Source organism: Aphelocoma coerulescens, chromosome 5 (assembly GCF_041296385.1).
Source record: "Aphelocoma coerulescens isolate FSJ_1873_10779 chromosome 5, UR_Acoe_1.0, whole genome shotgun sequence".
Taxonomy (NCBI): Eukaryota; Metazoa; Chordata; class Aves; order Passeriformes; family Corvidae; genus Aphelocoma; species Aphelocoma coerulescens.
In genome coordinates, this window is record NC_091019.1 from 31,215,198 (window position 1) to 31,236,526 (window position 21,329).

Consider the following 21,329-nt stretch of genomic DNA (forward strand, 5'->3'; position numbering starts at 1 on the left):
TGCTTATGCATCATTGTAGTGTAATCAACTGCAATCAGTTTGGCATTGCTTAGATAACCCTTGGTGGAAGGAATATATCAATAGAAAGGGGTTCCTGTTTTAATCCTAATAATGCAAGCTGGAATGTGTGTTGTCTGCTGGATTGTTATTTGAAGTGGATGCCAGAGATTCCTATGATAAAATCAGCGATAATCATTATGCCAGTTTAAGGAGACAGCAGCTCCACCCCAGAAGTTCATAGGAAACAAAATCTGGAAAATGTGATCTAAGATGAGACTGTATGTCGGCCCTGGAATACCTCTCACGCCAAATATTAGTACCCAAATTCTAAAAGCCTTTCTGCCTGTGTGACCTTAGTTTTATTTCTTGTCTGTGAAATTGATCTTATAATTTTGTGATTCTCTTGGCAGGGAATTGGTAAGAAAAATATTTATGCAGTTGCAGCTCTGTGGCTCTTCCTCATGTATATACTTGATTCCAGATGTCTAGATCCAAGCAGGAATTAAATAGAGTTGATTTCCTTTTTTAAAGAGATGGTAGTCAGATCCCTGATGTGTACAGTAGCAGTAGTAGTGTAGGTTGTTGAAGATCTTAAAGTGACAATAAGTATTTAAAGAGAATTGGTTTCTCATTTTAAATAGCGGTGATTATGGTGCAGTGTAATATGAGAACCATAGCATTACAGGCAGGTGAGCAATCCAGGACTTCATGAAAATCTTTTGATAGATTTTGCTCAGTCTGAAATTTGACCTCAAAAACTAACTTTTGCACTTAGAGGTTGCTCAATGCAGTGGAAGCGGAACAGTAAAAATACAGTGAAAACAAAACAATTCTGTAACAACTCTTTGAAAAAGGGGTATTTTTCTCCTGCAAGTTTGTAGAAAGCCCAAGTAGCAGCTCATAATGTAGCGATGCTTTCTAAAAAAATATGTTTATGAATCTTTTCCATGTACTAATGTATTTCTTTATTATTTAAAATGGCATCTGTGAATTTAGCAATACTTTCAGTTCCTGAGAAAAGGAGATCTCAGTCTTGCTTATTTATAGAAAATGATGTGTATACATTGTAAGGAATGTGACTAGAGGCTGTAAATCATAACATCTGGTTTATTTGGCCTGGGTTGTGTGATTTGCTTTGTCATTGTGTTAAAAAGTACAGTATGAAAGAGAGCTTCACTGTTTGAACTAGGTTTTAATATATGCAAGCTTAAATTTGATTCTTTGAGCTTTTGCAGCTCCTTGACTTTGTGACTTGGCTTTGTGTTTTGATGTGTGTTGCTTGCACAATTCTCTTTGCTATTTGATAAAATTACATTCTCTCTCTCAAAAATTCTTAGCTATTAACCTGATATTAAAAAATTAGGTAATGCATTTTATCTAAGGTATGAAAAGCTTGAGCTGGAAAAAATACCAAGTGTTTGAGATCTCATCCGCCAGGTTTCCTCCACATCTCAGTTTCAAGTGCAAGTGTCTACAGATGCAAACTAATTGCTTACACTTAGTGATTGAACTAAATAGTGAGAGCAGGCTTGTCCTACTGTTTCACTCAAGTAAACAGTGTTAGGGTTTATAACACTAACCTGAATTAAGCTTTTATGTAGTTTTCTGTAGACATTTTACTAAAAAAAGATTGAAATAATGTTGCTTGTTTGCTCAATGCTCTCCACTTGCATAAACTTCAAGAAAAATGCAGAGATCACTGTTCATTTTGGGAGAACCGGTAGCTAAATATAAAGGTCTGATAATAAAAACGCAGTAAAACCACATTTAAAGTAGTCATTCGAGTAATCTGGGCCAGTCTTCTTGTTAATTTTGTGCTTGAGAAGATAAGACTTTTTGACCAGTAAAAACCAGTAATTTTACTTAGGATAGAAATAGGTAAAATACCAGTTAGGAGCCCTGCAGTTTATTATTGACCTAAACAACTTGTTCTGTAAGGACTTGGTGCCATTCCTAACAAATATTGAACATGAACCTGATTAAAATACTTGTTGACCTTGTTCTTTATGTCATGGGCATCTCCTCAGAGGTTTGGGAATGCAGTCCTAAAAAACGAAACACAGAAAAAAGTCCCAAAGCAGTAAACATCCCATTTTTTTTCCTAAATAGGTGCATGCACTTTACTTAGTGAACAGACTTGGACTATGTTCACATAAATTCCAAATATCTATATTGGAAGAAGTAGCAAATAATTAATAGTTTTGTTCTGCTAAACCGGTTTCAGGAAACATGTAACTTCAAAAGAGAATGGATGTAACAATGAAAACTTTCACTCAAGACTACCACACAGGGAGCCTCACAAATACATTCTTCCTAGTTCCCTGCAGCTGCTAAGTGGACGTGTTCACCAGGATTTCTGGCATGGACAAGGCTTGGTTAGAAAAGCCTCTGTGTTCTTCGACAAGAGTTTTTTTGAAAGCCAAAATAAGTAACCAGCAAAAGTGTATTTATTATCCTAATCTCCAAATTTGCACGCTTCTTACTGCTTTCCTGACAGGATGTTTTGGTGGACAGTGTGTCCCTCCCTTAAGGTCAAGACAGGACAGGGAGTAGATCTTCACCCTTTGGAACTGGAGCCATTTTAAACAATGATGCACCTTTGATATGTGATTGTCTGCAGAGAAGAGGGGTATTAGCTACAGCACTTCCTCATATTGTTGTGTACTCAGAAGCACGTCACTAGGAAAGTCTCAAATCTTTACAAAGTCCACATTGTAAACTGAACTGTGTGCAAAGCTGTAATTTATGAGAACTCAATTTCTTGAAGACCTTTGTACTAATTAGTTTAAAACTTTACCCTTGCTTTGTAGATATAGTTTAGTGGGCTGCTTTACTCCATGTGACACAGCTGTTTGAAATAGCAAGATCAGTCCTGAGGGATTTTTGTTGATAATGTTTAGGTTTGTCTTTCTTTTCCTGTTCCTTTAATTTTTTTCCCAAAAATGACTTTTTTGCAAATCATGACTTTTAATTTACATCCTTCACATCTATATAGACTGACTTAGACACCTTTATATAGCAGAATTAGAGGGCTGGGTTGGTAGGGATTTTTTTTGGTATTGTTTTTAAAGCTGTTTTCTGCTGGAAGTTTTCTTGTGAACTTTTTTCTGTGTAGCAACTCACTTCTGTACCTACGGTGCTGTGAGTTGGTGTTAAGTGAGTGCTACTTCTGGATTACTTGTGCTATTGCTGCTCATTATGTAAGCTTCCCAGTTTGAAAAAAATGTCACTAGTGTAATTTCAGTGGCATGGATGTAACATTTCAAGAACTACTTGACACAAGGAATGCAAAGAGGTATCATGCCAGCTAATGCAGATGGGGCTTATTTGCTCACCAGCCTGCAAACTGAATTCGGAACCAGCAGTTTAATGTGTTTTCCCAGGTGTAGCACTTTGCTTATGGGGGTGTTGGTCCAAAAAATCTGCCCTTAAAGTGTTCTCAAAAAAGGTGAATTCCGTTTTACTGCTGATACGTAACATGTTTTCAGATGAGTGCAGAGGAGCCGTCTTTGTAAATTAAAATTAAATGACGAAGGGGACTCTGTGTGTGTGTGCTCTGTGTTATGGTGGTGGTAGTTTTTTCCCCCCAAAGACCTGAATGTAAGTCTGATCTCTGATTACAGCCCAGAGAGCTGTCAGAAGATCTACTGTGGTGGTTTGATAAGTGGTTAGCTCTTCTGGGAGGAGGGTTGGGAATGAATATCAATTTTCATAAGAGGTTTGATTTTTCATGTTCAAATTAAAAAAAAAAAGCTGCTTTATTCAGGCAGTAGACTCTACTCACCAGAATAATGGTTGAAACAAATGGATTCTTGATACACAAGCTGTAGATTTGCTTTGAGGTAGCAGTTTTAAGTATTGATATTTGATAGGACTTTAGGATTTAATTAGGAAGTGTTTGACTTGCAGAAAACCACATGCCAACTTAAGTATGTAGAATTCTAACAGAAAAATAGTAGTGTAATTAAGAACAACTAGCAATTTCATCAGGGATTAAATTATTTTGTAATTCTAAGTAAATTAGAAGTAGTTTTGGTGCACTCATGGCAGTTGTAAAGCAAATACTTTGCCTTTAAAGGGGAAAAAAAGAGGTGGAAAAAGGATAGGAGAGGAAATCCTGGCAGTCTCTTTGGGTTAGATTTAATATTCACAACATAGTGATGTGTTGACTGCTGTGATGAAAACTTTCTATTAGTATCTTCAGGGAGATGGGGAAGAGGGGATTAGAACTGTGTCTTTCCTACTGAGAGCCTTTAATTTTGGTTTCTACAGAAATGAAGAGGACAATTGTCCACTCCTGAGCCTTCCTGAATATAAATGTGATGTTGTCTTTCACTTACCATGGGTTCTTTTTCTGTCTTTGTTTGTTTTTAGCTAAGAAGTGCTTTCTTTCCTCTGCTGTTTTTAATGGAACAGAAAATGGAGATGAAAAGGCATGGCTTCTCCTTTAGGCTGGAGTTTGCACAGAGGCTCTTTGGTCTGTTTCTCTTCTTTGTGCGGGTTTGCTGAGGACTGGAATCAGTCAGGGCAGCAGGGCAGTGCACCTGGGAAGCTGAGAGGGAAGGCCACAGCAGAGCTGCACAAGACTGGTGTCCTCACTGTACAAAGTACACAGAGTACTAAGGTCCAAGCTCTTCCTGACCCATCATCCCAAGCATAGTAGTGGTTTGGATCAGTTTAATTCTGGTAGCGTTTTTATGTATGAATGAAGGGAGTGTGATAACTGTGGAAGAGCCCAGTGTTATCTTGTGAAGCTGTACAAGTGAGCTGGAAGTCGGGCCCTAACTCACATGTTGTTATTAATATTAGGACTTGATTTTGTATTTTGGTTACTTGAAGACTGGTGGAAAGGGTTTTTCTTCCCCTCACTTTTGCCCATAGGATATTTATCTATGAGTGACGATGTTCAAAACATGATACTTTGGTGTATGTTTAGATAGTGATTGATGTTGGGGGTGGGTATTTCCTGATACTTAATGATGTTTTAGAAGAGTTAGTCATCATTGGCCAGGAAATACCAACTCCAGATTAGATTGAATTCAGTTATCTAAAAGATATTTCAGTGTCCATCTGAATGTGGTACGTTGCCAGAGACATTGTGTTTATAATAGCATCTTGTTTTAGTGTTTAATTATAGTATTAGTGGTTGTATGTGGGTTCTGTGTGCTATAAATATGTCATCTTGAAGTCACTACCTCTGGTGCCCTAAGTTTTAGGAAGTGGTCGGACAGTGTTGCCTAAAAGTTGAGTAAAATTTTATAACTGCCGGAATTTTGGATTCTCAAATGGAAGAATACTTAGTACTTCTCTCCCTCCCTGTCCTTGGCAACCACAACTGCCATCTATGTAAATTTTGCAGTATACCTCAGGTTGGGATTCAAACTGCATCTTTTCAGGTTAATCAAGTTCCCTTCTACTTTCTGAATGGGAGTGATGATTCTCTGCTTTTAGTCCAGTGTACAAGCATTAGTCTGTACTTGGCACGATAGAAATAAGTAAGTTTGTTTAAGAAAAATGGACAAAAATGCAGACATTAACATATAGCACTATCAAACAACCATAGTATATATAACCAGATGGGGGGGGCAGGAGGGGTATTTTCTGACATTAAAAAAAAAGTATTTCTAAGTATTGGTAAGACCCCCCTTTCCAGAGATACTTGTTCTGGATGTTTGTTCTAGTCTTTACTGGCTAGATAAACCATGTTGACTGAATATATTGTGGGAGTCGAGGGGGGGTTAAAAACCACCAGTGACTTCTGTAATTCAAGGCTGAAGGGAGAAATTCTGAGAATGTCTTCCTGGCTGCTTCTATCTCTCTTCTACCTTTTGGCTTCTTTCCTTCTCAGGACAGGTGAATTTTTCCAGCTGTAATCTTGTGTAAAAACATATATTGGGACTTAGCTGTGTATTTGTAGTCCTCTATGCTTCCATTAAGTATTAAGCTCCTTTGGAATAGGCTGAAACTTGCTGATGTCTAGGCTTGTAACTGTCTTATTAGTACACCTTGGGATCCTGTCTCTGCACAGTTATTTTTATAGGTGTGTGCTGAAGGGTAAAGTAGCTCCATCAGTCACAAAGGACAAACTTGACTGCCATGAGTAAAAGCAGGATTCATGAATAAGACTCAATTTGGTTTACAGAGCTAAACATACTACACGCTGTACATACCCAAATGTTTCACTCTGGACCTTACCCTGCTCCTTCTCAGTTGTTTTTACAAGTTTTCTTATGTTATCAACAAGCACAGCTGGAGCTGGCAAAACCTTGTGTAAGCCTTGAAGATGCAGAGGAAATGAGGCATCTCCAGTGGCCTGTCCCACTGATGCAATTGCTCAGGCTTTGCAGAAAAGGCAGGGTGTTACTGAAGGTTTCACTGAAGTTACTGTACCCAAGTGGAGGACTGTTGTTGCCTGCTAAAACCCACTGGTTTTCATTCTCTGTCACAGAAGGATGGACTTCATGAGCACATTAACTGCAGGGGGAAAAAAAAAGGGCTCCAGTAGATTTTATTTTTAATTTTATGTAGATGTGTCAGTTGCTGCTCTGGTGGAATGTAATAAATGACGGTCACATAAAGCTGTGCTAGTATCTATAGCAGGATATAGTTACTGCTTCTGGTTGAGTTGTCCTAAGGTATTACAACTGTAGTAGTCTGTTAGAAAATGTTTGCTCTGGAGTCTCAGAACTGATGCAGGTACTACCAGAACCTGTACAAAACAAGGCAGCTGAAGGTGGCTTTGGTTTGTGTACTGTTTCACAGACTCAAGTTAGGTACCCTGGATGTAGCCTTTGAGGCCATGTGCAGTTGGTTTAGGTTTCCCAAAGTGTTTCAGTGTACCTGACCCACGATGAAGGCTGTCCAGGCCCTTCCTGTTGCATGTCATATCTGGATGCCTAATGTGAGGGAGTGTGGGTGGTGAAGAGAATTTGCAGGGAGTGTCTCAGGGCAGCCTGTCCAACGAAGCCTGTGTCACATGTACATTCTTGCCTTACCTTCTGTCTCTTGCAGAACTTTACCTTTTCATGCTCTGAATTTTGGAGAACTCTATCATCTGTATTTATTTGTCTGTAGTGTAATTGTAATTGACCAAGTCTGTATGGGTAGTAATCTGTGGAGTCCTTAAAACAGCAGACTTTTTTTTTCAAATGGTAAGTAAAGTGCTATGGAAACCAACAACTTAATACTATAGGTAAAAGTGAATGTTTTGTAGTTTTCACATCCTAGGTGGACTGGATTCAAATTATTGAAGGAGGTATTTGTTAGCACTTGTTTGAAGTAGGTACAACAATGCACTCTGTCAGTTCTCCTTTCTTTGACTCGTTGTGTAATCTGTTTATTCCCTGAACTAAGCTTGTGAATTTCCCCATCATTTCTTAAAAACTGAATACCACATCTTTTTGTCTTAATTTTTTGTGAGCTTTAAATTTGAGAGATTCTGTGGAAGTTTATAAATTAATTGCGGGGCATCCTCAGGAAGTTTTTTCCTTTTTTTAATGTGTATTCTAAAATAGCTGAGAACCTCGTGTAGAAGTGCTTTTTATGTTCTCTGAACCCATATCAACGTAAACCTTTAACTTCAGTGAGATCTTTGAAAAGTACTTCTAATTGTACCCATAGGAGAATCTTTAACCACTTAAAAGAAATTCAGAAAAGTTTACTAGTTAATGGCATGTTGAAAGTTTGAACCTTTGAAATGTAATATGATATAAATGTAAATAAACACTGGGTGTTCTTACAGTGTATTTAGTAGATAAATTTAAATGTTTCTGTAGTTTGAAGACTTAAGTCTTGCTTGGATTTAGTTTTAAACATCATACTCATTAAGTTGATGCTATTAATATTCAGACTTCTCAAAATCTATTTCCTCTGTGATGCCAGTCAATAATTCGTCACTATAAAAGCTAGATAAGATGTCATTTAGCAATAGCTGTGCCAATGATGAAGTAAATTCTTTTTATTCATGTTTTAGTTGTTATGTCCTTAGTTTTTTTCTTCTCAGACCTGGGACATAATGCTTAGTTAGTAATACTGACACACGTTGCCACGTTGCCTGCTCCCGTAATCTCTGGGTAACTGTATCTACAGAAAGCACATTGATTCTTTTCTTTCCCATTCTCAAAATAATTTATAAAGAAGAATCAGAGTCAGAGGTCTAGGTTCTGATTTTGTACCATAGTGAGCATAGATTAACTTCATATGATGGTCGTCAGCCTGGGATACTTAGGTTTTACAGAGGTGTTCAGTCATCCCTCTTGCTGGTGTATTGCAGTTGCTTTGGTCCCTTCTGGAGTCTCCCTTCAAACAGAAGCTGAGAGCTTCACATGTTGTAGCTGTTTTAATTTTACTGACATAGCCATTTTTATGTGTAACATAATACTATTATCCAGCAGGAAATACAGTGTCCTACTGTGAATCTCAAGACTATCAAATATTTTAGGAATGCTTTCTAGCCTTCTTTCTAGCATCAGGGAAATAAGTATGTCAAATAGTCCTGTTCTGCACCATCCTCTATCCCTTTAAGAAAAAAAATTTACAAGTTTGCTTTAGGTGTCTTCACTCTTGTGAAATGTAAGATAATTTTAGAAATTCTATTCAGATATTCATTGTTTTGTAAGTCCAGAGTGGCTTCTAGAAGGGAAGTGTAGCAGTAGCAAAATTTACAAAATCCTTTTTAGTAGAAAAGACACTTACCTATAGAGATATTTTGAAAAGTAAAAATGTTCCTAGTAGAACAACACCCTCCCCTCCCCATCAAACAAAAAAACATCGAAAAAAATAGGACTAAGACCATTTAGTTGTAAAAGCTGGAGCAGATAATATGTATGTTCAGCTATGACTATGATCTTAAGCTTAGGCAAATTTTAGGTATGTTCTGTGAAGTTAGCTTATGTGGTCAGTCAGATCTTTTGGGTTTTTTGCCTTACTAGTTAATCTGTTTTTTCACACAAATTTTACTTGTTTTATGTAGAAAAGATAAATTTAGTAATGCGATTGTATGCACTGGTATGTAATATACAAGGGGAATTTTTTGTAGCCCAAGCTTGTGATTTCTTTCCCAATCTTATTTCTCGGTTGCTCTGTTTTTGTGAGAGTTCAGAACATGCAGGCTGTATGCCTTAAAGTAGGCCATTTCCTGAATCTCCTCTTATTCCTTAATTTTGTGTAGCTGGAACTTTGCTCGGTGTCTAATTAGTATTTTGGTCTCCCACATACAGCTCCAATCTCCTCCTGTATCTCCAGCACTGGATATTTATAGCAAGCCCGCCTGAAAGCTTTATTCCAGCGGTGAGAAACTGACTGAGTTGCACATTGTGATTCCTCCTGCGCCCATGTCTGTGACCAACTGTGGAGTCTTGGCATGCATTGCATTCCTGGGTGTGGTTGTAGGACAATCCAAGATAACCTCAGTTATCTTGGCTTTGCTACAGCAGCCTGTTGCATTTTAGAAGTTCATGTTAGAGGCTATGAAAAGCATTTAATTCCAGACTCTGAAGTTACTCTGTCACCTTCATCTTTAGTTCTCTTTTGTAAGAATTTAGGAAGAGAGACGTTATATAAGGAATTAAAAAGGCCTGTGTAGATCACTAACTTGGTATTTTAAAATTTATGTAGTTGTGATTGCTTGTCAGCTTTGGGGTTTAGAATCCAGGGCACTCTGAATTTCATCCTATTCTTCTGCTACAGTTTCAGGGTTTCATCTTGTAACACCAGTAAGTCTACTCCCAGTCAGAATGACTGTAATGTTTAATCTTGAGAAGCTTCTAAAATGCAAGTTGATGGACAAAGACAGGACTCAGCCTTGAGTTAAACTTGAAAACAGAAGGACCAAGTACAGGAAAGAAAACCATGACTGAACATGGAAAAAAACACTGTAGCTGTCAGACATGATGCATGGACTGCAACCCTTTCTGGTGATAAGGAACTTCCAATAAGCAATGTGAATATGAGTGTACTGGAAACTGTTGTCGCTTGATGGTAATGTCATCGTTCAGACTCAAAACTTGGAAAGGCTGAGGAAGTTGTCGGTTTGTGTAGCCAAACACTGTTTACTTTATGAAGATGGTTCTATATAATCCCTGTGTAAACAGTTCTGGTGGTCAACTTCCAGTGAGTACATTTCACAATAGAGAGAGGTAGAAAAGGAGAACCTGATTTTTGCAAATGTGGCCCCTTCCTTTGTAGAGTATTTTCTTAAAGAGAGGGAGGGAACAATATAAGAACTCTGAACTCGTTAAATAGTTAATTTATCCTCAATAAAAAAGGAGTGACTAAAGTAGGCTGCCTTTGCAAATAGTTAGTACGTTTGCAAATTGATAGATTTCATTGAAGAAGCCTTGTTTATGTAAAATACTGAGAGTAAATAACTGAAGCACATGTTATTGCATTCATGATTGATCTTCTTGGGTGAGGCTTGTGAGTTCATCAACTTTGCCTGACCACTGCAAAATACCAATTTGGCGTTACTCTTAAATATGGTTAGTGTGAAATTTGAGGAAAAGGTGTTTGTGGCTTCCAGCAATACTTTTTGAGGCATGTGATTCAAATGCCTGTAAACACTTGCATAATTTTACTGTTACGAGACTAAATTGGTCAGAGAAACATATGTAATATCTACTTGGCTTTTTCTGCTCCTACTTTATAGAAGTTCTATGATATAGGAATCCAACTTCTCAAGTCTCAGTGCTGGCAAAGCTGTGTGTTTATGCTTGTATTTAGAAGGGAAGGCTTTATATAAATGCTTTTGGCATTTCTTATTTACAGTGGTTAGACTGCTATGATATTGAAAAAAATCTCTTATAGAGAAATGAGGAGTCTTGTAGTTCTTGTCTGAGAATGCTTTCCTTTTCCAGAAAGTAATACCACTGGAGGAGACCACTGCCTTTAGACCTACTGTTTGTTTGGTGCGATGTGTTGCAGCTTAAGAGAGCTGCAGGTAAGATGCTGTTAGATGATCTCAGGAGGCGGAGTTTGAGCTGGGAAGATGCAGTGCAAACCATAGGCAGAGTAGAAGGGTGGCTCTGTAATATAGATAATTGAAGTGCACCTTATGGACAATCAGCCTTTGGAATTAAATCTGACCTTTAAGAAGTAATGTGAGGTACTAGCAAGTGCTTGATAATGTGAGTAGGGAGACCTTAGCCATTCTGCTGTAGACAGCCTTTGGCTTGCTAGAGCTTTGTTGATGTATTTTTGCAAGACACCAGTTGTCATGGGTTAACCAAGGGTGAAGATTGCTAAAGCTGCTGGAAGAACAGTACAGTTTGAGTGGATTTTCTAAGTCTTGCCGTGTGCACCAATGTTTTCTGGCTAAGTGAGATGTGTGCCTTTGCTAATCTCAAAGGGACATAAGGTGATGCTTGGTCCTCCAGGGGTTGTGGTAAAGACTCTTATACGGAACTTCCCAGCAAGAAGGGATTGTCACAAGATATTCTGAGTTGAAAGGAGCCTACAAGGATCATCAAGACCAGCTCTTAAGTGAATGGCTCATAACCCACAACCTTGGGCGTTATTAGTACCATGCTCCAACCAACTGAGCTCATCTCAGTGGCACATTATGCCAACTTCTTAGGAGATCTGATTTTCCTAGAGCAGAATAAGCTCACTTTCTACCTCAGTTCAGTACCTATGTCACCAAGTCACTATTTGCATTCCCTGCTCATGACTTCATTCCTGTGACTGTAGTAAATAAGGTGGAGTTTAATATATGTAGAGGAATTGTAATTAAGGAATGTATAATTGATTCCTTGTGAAGGAAGGTGGTGTTGTCTTCCATCTAATTTTATTGGCATTCTGAATGGTGTTATCTATATTGTCAATGTCATATATGCTGCCTGTTGTATAAGAGAATTCTGCACATTCTGTAAGGATTTACTTCTTTAAAATTTTCTGGACTTAGAAAGGGAAGGCAGGGGATGCTGTTAAGGATGATGATCTATGAATGGAGTAGTTGTGCTGCAATCACCTGCCAGAATAATGGAGTTTATTCAAGGTGCTGTTCAAATCAGTGGACTCTGTGACCAGTCACTGGTGAGCATAACACAGTTGTGATTTTTATGGTTGTGTGAATCTGGCAGCACAATATCCAGCGTCCTTTTCACGGAGTCCCTATCGTGCCTGCCTTGCTGCTGGGTGCCAGCTGTTCCATTGCAGGCATTTTTAGACTGCCTTCCTTTTCATCCTGTCTTCTGTTGCCCAGCTCAGTTGCCACCCCAGGAAGCAGCTGTCTTTTATGGAAGTAAGGTGATGTTCTCCATACGAAGATGGCACCCCAGGGCACATGATTTCAGCTGTCAGCCTGGGCAGCAGCAGCACAATTTCCTACTTGCCCCATACTGCTTTTATGTCAAATTCATTCATACCAGGAGTGAAATTTGTTGCTTTCCACTGTGGCCATCCATCAACAGGCAATGCAAAATATGGCAATGGTAGAATCTGAATTATTCAGGGAAAACTCATGTGAGTGATGCCTTGGTTACCTTCTGCCTCTTGCCCTGTACTGTGCCTGGTTTTTGAGGAGTGACTGGTAGCAGTGCACTGTGCTGCAGATGTGGGAAGGCTGCCTTTGGATTTCAGGGTCGCCAGGTGATATTTCTCTTTGCTGAGCTTGAAGCTTCATTGATTGCTCTGATGGACTTGAGAATGAAGACAAATTTTCCTCATTATTTCCTGTTTGACTTTTCTTGTTCTTTTGCCAAGCAGTTTAAAGTTGGGAAGATGACAGCTAATGTATGATTCAAGAGGCTGTTGCAGCCAAGTGGTTTTCCCACGAGTTACTTATGGGCAGTGCACTATTTGGCACTCTCTCTATTTTGCCACCACACTCTGTGTGTTGCAGCAGATCATTGTAGCTGTTTTACTGTAGTGAGCAACACGTGATTTAGAAAGGTGAGAGACATCTGTGGGTTTCACAGTTCTAGCCTAGCTGAGGTCATTCAGTCAGACTGGTGTGTTTGTGAGGACTGTTTGGCATCATTGAAGCTGCTGAGTTGCCACTGTTCCTGGCAGCCCTGCCTGTAGTCCTGTACTGACTTCTGGGCAGCCTGATCTCCCTCTGGGAGAGCATGGCCTGCTACGTAGCTTTGGAATTCACTTAACCTTCAGAAGGAGAAGGAGGAGACAGAAGTGTGATCCCACATATGATAGACAGCATTCTGCTTTGCTTAAGATCATGACAGGGGTGAGGAAGGTGATTTCTGTACCAGTAGCAAAACTACTTACTTCTCTAGTTCAGGGTGATGTTAATATTGAACTTTTTTCCTGGGTTTGAACAATTGTAACAAGATGGCCAAAAGCTCAATTTGTTTGAAAAATGAACATCTTTGTCTTTTTGTCCATGTCTCAGATAGCAGCTTATTTTAAGGAGGGTCAATAGGTGCTCAATTGAAGTACAATATGCAATATTTCTGTAGTTCTTAACAGCCCTAGCTGACAAAATGTTTTACTGATGGCTTGAGACGTTTCTGACTTAATTCAGTATATATTGCTTGTAATTATATTTTCATTTGAAGCTTTTGAAATAAAAACACTTTTTCATGATCTTTTAATGATCTTAATCTTAAATTGTCCATTTATTTACAGGTTGGGGCTAAAATAAGCACAGTAGTTTAAAATCGTTAGGTGGGAGAACTGTTAATGAGGAATGGTGAGACAGTTTTGTGAATATTTATGGAATTTTGGTATTCATGAAAGAGGGTGATAGTCTTAGCTCCTTATATAGATAAACTGGGACCCTGAAAGGCAGCACTGGCATTTTGAGATGCATATTTTAACTTTGTCTTTTAATGTATGATTGGTTAACTGTTAAAGTGGTTGGTTAAACTTCATCTCACTAAGTGTTCTGTGTCTTACTGCACTAAGAGTATGGGAACACTTTTGATCTTAATTTCTAGATTCTTCAGAAAAGTTCAGTGGAGGTTTCTCGTTATTATGTGAAGGTTATTTTAAACTGTCTGCGTTAGAATGCACGTCCTGGCCTTAATATTCATTTTGAGATGTGAGTACAGCTTGTGAAGAAAGCACACATGCAAAGGCTCATTCTGGCTTTTAATGCATGTTTGTTTTTTGTAGCAGAAATTCTGTGCTGATCTTGAAAGAGATAAAAAAACCTGTATGCTAACAGAATTAATATGGAGAAGAGAAGGCTAACAGAAAAAAGTTGAATTAAGATGCCAGTATTTTATCACCAGGAAGTGGTACAGTAAGTCTGAAACCATTATATTCTAGTCCTTTATATTCTAAGACTTGACCTTCTGAATTACCATAGACTTAATTTTGACCAGAACGTAAAATGCTGATGTGAGTTCCTGCAGTTCATTTAGTAGGTAAAGCAGTTTTACAAGTTTGGAGCAGTCTGTCTCAGATAGTGACATGAGATTCACGTATATACCTTCTCCCCCCCCCCCCCCCCCCCCCAATGTTATATTAGATGAACTGGTTTAAATACTGAAGGCTGGAATTAAAATCTTATTGTGGGCTTAGAAAGACCAAGTATTTTGACTAGATTGCTAGGGAAATGAACATATTGCTTCCATTTCTTGATAAAAGTTTGTGTTAAAAAAATCTTCATTATCATGAAGGAATTTTGTAATTATTAATTTGATTTTATGTGAAAAGGGTAGAAACCATCTCTTTGGATGTATACAGTTATTTATTTAGAGAAATATATTTTCATTGTTAGGTATACTGAAAGTGGGTTTGTATAACTGAGCTTTTCTTTCTCTTCACTGAGTTTAGCGGGAGTAAAGAAAAACGGTCTGGAGAGGAACCCCTGGATTTACCGACGTCTCAAGCTTTATGTGATAATTCTCACTGAGCATGTAGTTGTGGATTCATAATACATTATTGCTGGTCAAAAATAACGTGTTACTAATTTTAATGACCATCAGGAAATCTGGTAACTTCACAGAAGGAAATGTCCAAGAGATTATTATCAGTGTTTAAAAAACCAGTGCTGGTGAGATTTTGTAGCAATAGCAGTTGAATTCCTATCTACAGCCTCCATAAAGGCCAACATTACTATCCTTATAAGCAAAAGGCTCTAAATGTCAAGCGATAGGAAGAGGGAGTGGGGAAGGGAAGTATGTATCTGTTTATAAGAGCAGATATGAAAAACTTGACTTGGAGTTCTTCCAAAAAACCTCAAACCTTTAATGCAGACTGATTATCCTTTTATCACTTAATTTTATAGAGATCACCTCCTCTCCCCTTGTACCCAAATGAAAATATGCAAACATTGAAATTAGTAAGATGAAAGGTTTTGGCATCAGTCTGAGAAGCTTCAGGTCTGTTGCCATGAAGAAAGAAAAATCCAGCCTTGACTGGAGTTGTGGCAAATTGGTATAATGGTGTAATAATTCCAGATTGTGGGGTTGTTCTTTAAAAGAAACACTTAAAATTATCTAAAAAAGCATTGTCTTGTGAGGTACAGGGAGGAAATGACATAAGTTCCCAGATTAAACCTTTTGTAGCCCATATTGGACTTTATCATCTCTCCTTTATTTCAGCCCATAGGTTCATTTTTTAAAAAATATCCATGGAGTCATGGTTATAGCTTCAAGAAAGAGGGATTTTTAAGAAAAGTACTATGGCAGAATCTGAGGGAGGAAAAAAAAGTAAGTCACCAATGAAGATATTCTTTCTACTGTCATATGAACATTGTTCTGGTAACTGATTCTACTGATTGGGTTTGGGGAATGTTTTTTCACAAAATTACATGCATCAGGATTTTAGGAAGGTAAATGCTTATAAAAGATATTTCTTTAGTTATGCTGCTATATATAATTTTCAAAATCACTGAAGTTGTGCTTAGATCTTAAGGCTTTGCAGTAAGCAGGCATGGGAAACATTAGGCATGAAGTGAGGTTTTACGTGCTGGGTTATCGTAAGGAATACCAGTTGTCTGTATACAAAATGGTACCAGAAAGCTGGAATTGTGTTGGAATTCTCTGTTTAGACACCTCTCATAGGGACTATGGTGATAGATTCCATAAATATTTTGTGGGTTCTTCTGTGGGTAATGAAACCATGTGGTTTGTATTAGCGTCTAGAGAAGATGCAAAATATTTTTAAAGGTATTTAACTGGTGAAGGAATTCAGAAAGCATTGCATTCTGTGTTCTTAAAAGAATTTATAGCTTGTATCTGACTTTGTTAAGCTAGCTTCTGATTTGATTACATTTGTGTAAAGCAAATGGATTTGGGAAATAATTCTGTTAGTTCCTTGTAGTGTTTTGTAAAGAGCTATTGTGAGAAAAGCGTTATGGAACAACTCAAAGCTTGCACTGGACAGGTGTACAAAAGTAATTCCTACTATAATAAGTAAGATCTGTGTAAAGAAAAAATCACATTCTTAGAAGTCAACCACAGTTGCTATGCTGGACACCAGAGTGAGTTCTTAAGAACATTCTGCCTATCTTTTACATGAATGTGAACTTTTTCTGTTATGAGGCTTAATGAGGGATGATCAAATGATTTTCTGATATTCTGACAGCCAGAAGAAATTACTGTATCTTTTCTCTCGGCTCATTTTTATTATTAAAACCTGCCATTTTTCACAAAAGCTTGATAGAAAGCTTCACAATTTCACTTTGAGTTATAAATGAATATTAAAAATGCCTTTTGTGTCACTTGCCCTCCTCCTTCTTTGCATTAGCTGCAGTCAAAAGTGTGGTTGATTTAGCGTGAACAAGCTGAAGAAAACCCACAGATAAGAGGGCCTTAATTATGTTTAGCTGTGGAGGATGAGAGCGATTGAAGTGTCTTGAACCGCCATGTAACAGCTGCCAGGCTGTGACTGACTGGAGTGCTTGGGCCCAGTGCAGTATTGGTATAACAAGGAGTCATCTGTCACCCTGTGAATGGCACACTTTGTGGCAGTTTAAGCTAATTCTCATTTCGTAATTGAGAGTGACTAGTGCACCCATGGCTTGTTGCCACAATAATTCAGATTTTGTGAGCTATCTGGAATATACAAATTCATTTCATTTAAATGTCTTGAGCTATAGAAACCTCTGCTTCTGTGTGTTTGGGAAAGGGAGATCCTTACCACTGTAGCGAGCCAGCTCGTGGTGGTGCTGGGGCAGTTGGGTGTGAACAACTCTGCTGTGGTGCTGTGACAGCTGCAACGCGGAGGTGTGGCCAGCTGGACTGGCCCTGAAGGGACACCAGCTTGTGAGTTGTGCTGCTTCACAACAAAGGCTTCATAGCACAGTAATTCTCTCTGATACAGTCAGTGTTGGATCCTGGGGAAGAATAGAAGATTAAGACATGAAGGAAGACTTCCCAGCTGGTCAGATTGGACTGGATGATTTCCTAAATGGAAGGCTGCACCTCCACTATAGGTTCCAATAACCTTTGAAGTTTTGATCCAATAATTAATCTGTGTGGTTTGGGGGTTTGTTGCTGTTGTTGGTATTTTCTTTGTTTTGTTTTTTTTAATTATTATTTTAAATTTTTTAAATTCTTTTTTATTTTTAGTTTTTAAACTTTCCTAGAGCTAGGAATTGTCCTAGTTAATTTTGTATCATGAAGAGAAATACTCTTTTATTGAAACCTGGACTGCTGGAGAATTCTGTTGTTTTTCCACAGTTTCTGCAACATAAGAATTGAAAAATCATCATTTCCTTTTCATTTGCTAACATTTTGATACTGTAATTTTTGTAGCCTTCCCCACTAGAAAATTGCTTTTCTGAGGTGAAGACCTTTGATGTATCTAATCTGTCCTTGAGCAGAAGGTGTTAAGTAGTCCTTGCTATCCTCCTTATCCTTGCCACTTTCTTGCACCTTGCAGTTTCATTTCAGTGAGGGTATATTAAGTACAAGAACTATGTGGTATTGAAGCTGAGTGCAATCTGATCTTATGCTGCGGCATCGTACTGGCTTTGCTGTGCTCCTTTCATAATAATTCTTACTACTGTTTGCTTATTTGACAATTAAATTTTTAGAGGACTAAACGTGAGTCCTTTCCTAGACAGTGGTAATAGCTGAATTTTTATTCATTGCTATTAATAATTAAGGTGGCTTTTTTACCTTTCTTCCATGTGCTTTTCTCTGCTGTTTTTTTACAGAAGAATTTCTTATTGTGAGATGATCTTGTCTTTTCAAAATCAGTTTAACCTACTTCAGAACATTTTGCATCACCTGTAAACTGTTGCTGAACTATTTTCTTTTGAGAGCATATATGAATGAATGAATGAAACATTGCTGGCTGTGGTGGAGAGCCCTTTTTACCTCCCTGTTTTGTATCTGATCATGTGGATTTACCTGGTTTTTCTGTACCTGAATCCTACTTGCTGACAGACTCAGCAGCACTACTATTCATTCCCACTGAAGACTTCTCATAAAGCTGGTACGAATTTATGGTTTGTTGCTCCAAATGTTTCCGGAATGTTGGCTGCGTGGACTGCTGGACTGGACCATGCTGTGGGCTGGTGTAGATCAGTGTTGCAGGATCAGTTGTCCAAAATGCAGTTGCTTTCACTTTTGTGAAACATTGTATATGAACCAAGGGTAGAGCTTCACTATGAGTACAAGTATATATTTTTAAATTTTGCTGAAGTATATCCTCCTAGTAATCTGGTTTAGAGTGCAGTTGGTTCCTGAAACACGTGCTCTGGATCTGCAGCTTACTTCATCTACTCTTTCTGCTCTCACCCAAGAGCTGGAACCAAAAATACAGTGAGTGTTTGTATGTTTCTGAACTCCCAGTCAGTAGGTAGTGATCAGGTCAACAGCACAAAGGTATGATTGACTGATTTATATTTGACCCTGTCTCATACTAAGCAGCAGATGTTTGGTCTTGTCTAGTCAACTCCGATTATTTGCTTATAAAATACTCACAGGTCCTACTGAAGTGCAGTGTAAAAACCTAAGATTTGTGATTGATCTACCAGTAAAAGTTGCTTATTTTGCTTGTCAAGTTTTTTTTTTTTTAATTTTGAAAATGCATTTATTTTCATGGGATTTGACATTTATAACTTCAAACTGCAGTTTGTGGAATTGAGTGATTAAAACCCATACTTTTTGTCTGTTTCAGCCCTTTCTGTACTTTTTTTATATCTAATTTCATTTTGAAATTCCGCACGTATTTGTAAAGATACCTTTTAAACCGAGATGTTCGTGTTTGAAAACTGTTGAGTTGTCTCATATTTAGCTGCCCTAGATGCCAGTGATGCACTTGGAAATGATATGGCTTGGTTAGTTAAAATTATTCACGTGTGCAGATGAGCTGCAAAGCAGAATTACTTTGACTGCTTTCCACAAGGCATAGCTAGTGTTTCTTTACTAAACTTTTGCTTATTTTCAGTTATTATAGATGATATAATTCAATGCACTTTGTATCACATAAAGTGTTTAGGAGACCTGCTTTCCACTAGTGACTGACAGTCTGCAGGGTGTTTTTAGAGTGAGCCTACAAAACAAGGGGATTACTGCCTTATATCTCTGCTCTTAAACCTCTTAGCATATTGTATAGTACCATAGTCAGAGTTTGCAGTTGTTGTGGTGTCTGTTGAATTGGGACATTTGCTTTAGAATAGTTATTGATGGAGAAAATGAGGCTTGCTTTCTTTTATTTGATGAATTTCAGAGGTTTGTGAAAGGCAAATGATTTATCTTACATCTGCTAGAAAGAGCATTGCATATCTTTAGGAATAACTTCTGCCTTGCAATGATCAAACTTGTATTTTTGTGACAGTTTAGGAGTCTGAATGTTAACTTTGGTGATGCTTCTGTTACATAACATTGTGGAATACTGAGTACTGTATTTAATTGCTGCAGTCTGGGGGTATTTATACTTGAAAAGTGTATTTTACAAAATTCTAAGCTTTAGGACAGGGCCTCTGGTAGCTGAACGTTTTAGCCATGTAATTGTTAACAGTGTGTTGGAGTACAGTTCATTATTTCATTTCCTGATATTTCATAAGCTGTTTGCAATTTTTAACTCTGTCTTGTGCCAGTAAGATGTTGTCATAACATTATTTTTTCCCCTTCTTCCACCCTCATCCATGGTGCAAATACAATTGTCAAGTGTTCTGGAAAGAGTTGTGAAGTGCTCACATGATAACCTTAGTTCAGGTATAAGACTGCAAGAAACCTGATGGATTTGAGAGGATGTTTTGTACCTCACATGATAGCAATGCATCACAATTTCTAAGAGTGCTGTCAGAGACATTATTGTCACAGCTCTGATCTCTTTGCTCTTACATAAAGAGTTTAAGGTTGTCATTTCTGCTGTATTTTCAAAGTATGATCTAAATATTACTTTCACTGCTGGAAGGTGAGTTTTCTATAGATGTATGCTTGCTTCAGTAGACTTTTAGTTATGTATCCAATAATTGATCTTCAACAAGGAAAATCTCCTTAATTGGAACTCTAAATAATAATAATAACAACAACAACAAAATGTATTTGCTGGCTGAACAAATGAAGAAATGCTTCACCTTTATGCATATTTTGATGTCTTAGAATGCTTACTTGTAGTATTGTGTTATTAGATGTTAATTGAGTAATGAAAGGGTGAATGGGTTGGAAAGCCATGTGGGGAATAATGTGGTTAGTCAGCCTGTATTGCGAAACAGGGCTGTTAACGTTTTAGTGAGCATGCTCATACGGTTACATGCCTTCATTTGCTTCAGTGTGACAGTGCTGGATTTAATTAGATTTTATGGGATCTAAACTTACAAAAAGGCTCAAAGTTCTGCATTCAGAATCTGACACATGGGGTGACCTTTTCTTCCTTAGAAGATAAGGGTACTCTGTGTTCTTGTGCTGGTGAATAATTGCAGAGAAGCTGTTGCAGGGCAATTGCAGCAAGTTTTGGCTAACCTTTACAGTAGGCTTGGAGAGATAGGACATTACATGTTTTTGTACTGTGTAAGTGGGAGAGGAGGGGAGAGTGTTTGCTTAGCAGCAGTGCTTAATAAGGATTTTTCAGAGAAGTAAAACTCCATCCTGGCAGCTTCATAATAGACAAGGACAGACTATTTACCTTGGAAGGAGTCAACTTGCTTTCCTAGCTTGCCTCTTTTTCTAGAAGTGAAATGTTCTTTGTCATCTTAAGTTTAGGGACTCAAATTGTACATTAGAGAGCAAAAGAGATCTAAAATGTTTTGAACCACTTTTATTTGTCTTTGTACTGCAGGTCAGCCTGCCAAACCCAAATCTCATCTCAAGAAAATGGCTTGAAACAAGCATATTTCCTTGTTGATATCCTCATGTCCTGGTTATAGCCAAGATTTACAATAATGTTAAAGTGCCAGCAGTGAACTATATTTTATTGGAAAAAGCAATGTGAATTACTCTTCTAGAATATGGAAGTGTGGGCTATTA

The 21,329-nt window shown here is 37.9% G+C and overlaps 1 protein-coding gene across 13 annotated transcripts in view; it reads left to right on the top strand.

Moving 5' to 3' along the window:
- NUMB (NUMB endocytic adaptor protein) overlaps positions 1–21,329 on the top strand; it is a 92,799-nt gene that overhangs the window by 30,220 nt on the left and 41,250 nt on the right. Inside the window, exon 1 of one of the 13 annotated variants that reach the window (XM_069017476.1) lies at positions 14,184–14,200. The exons of 11 other annotated variants lie outside the window; for them this stretch is intronic. The gene's annotated coding sequence lies outside the window, so the exon portion shown is untranslated. Of the gene's footprint in view, positions 1–14,183; positions 14,201–17,322; positions 17,342–21,329 lie in introns of those variants that run through there. One more of the 13 variants, XM_069017475.1, reaches the window with a different exon arrangement.